The sequence below is a fragment of the Solanum tuberosum genome, unplaced genomic scaffold (assembly GCF_000226075.1).
Source record: "Solanum tuberosum cultivar DM 1-3 516 R44 unplaced genomic scaffold, SolTub_3.0 scf00121, whole genome shotgun sequence".
Lineage (NCBI taxonomy): Eukaryota > Viridiplantae > Streptophyta > Magnoliopsida > Solanales > Solanaceae > Solanum > Solanum tuberosum.
Window position 1 is genome coordinate 928,334 of NW_006239046.1, and position 1,307 is coordinate 929,640.

The window sequence follows — 1,307 nt, forward strand, 5'->3', positions numbered from 1 at the left end:
GGAGGTCGCGAAACCAAGACCGCTAGACTGATGCCCTTGAGTGGGTCGACACGAGGTTCAGCCCGAGAGGTTGAGCCCTAGTCCCATATCGTAACACTCAGCTCGAGAGAGTGAGTGGGTAAGGCGTAGGCTAGCCTTCATGCGGCAAATGGGTGTCCTAGAGGAACGCATTTGAAACGGTGTAAGTTGCTTGAGAGGGAACTTATTTCCCTCTAAAGCTTAGCCTACTCATTATTATCTTGCAAATTTCTTATCGAAAGCATGTACCCAACGATTTATCTCAACTTGTAGTGCGGTCACACCCAAAGAACTTGTCCCCATACTTGATTATCTTGTTATTTTTGTTGTTTTTACTACTTGTGACAAAATCCCCATTGGATATTTGACACCTTTGTGTCACCCCTTTTAATTTACAATGTTTTTAATCGTTAATGTCTTTAGCTACGACTAGTTAGAACTAAATTTTATTCTTGAATTAATTCTCAAAACCACTCCCTTGGGACACGACCCCAACCCTTGGTTGGGTTACTATATTATCGATGATTGTAGACACTCGTACCATAGGTTAGTATTATTGGTCACGATAAGCATCAAAATGGCGCCGTTGCTGGGGAGTGGTGTTATTTGAGAATTTTTAGATTAGTAGAATTCTTGTTCTTCTTAGTTGTAGTTTACTAATTTAATTCTTAGTTCAGTTTTGTGATTTGTCTGAATCTAAACAGGGGAAGCAAGCATGACAAGAAATATTCGGCTACCAATGGAGTTTCCTCCATTAGAGGTAATGATGTATCGAGATCGTATCCTAACTTTCAAGCAATTGGAAGATGAGCGGATCCATGAGACATGCAAGATTCAATGAAGTGCTAACTCAATGCCCCACTCATGGAATTCCCGGTACGATCCTCCTTGATTGCTTCTACCGAAGTGTTGGCCTCAGAAACAAGATGTTGGTCAACCAACTCCTTCCTAGCGGGACATTAAAGCAGCCATATGCAATAGCAGTCCAACTGCTTGACAATATGGCTAAAATGAGCCAAGAGGTTGAAAAAGATTTCTTGATGACCGAACTAATGACTCAAATGGATGAGTTAAAAATAAATATGGTGAAGGTCGAAGCTTATTGCAAAAGGAAGGATAAATACGTTCCCCCTCATAATAGAAGAAATAATGAGAACAAGGAGATCAAACACATTGAGGGAATGCTCTCAATGATTCTCTGCAAGGTGACCGAGCAAGACAAAGAGCTGGAGGGATTCAAAAAAGACATCGAAGGAATGAAACGAATTATTTGGTCTCATTCTAAAGAT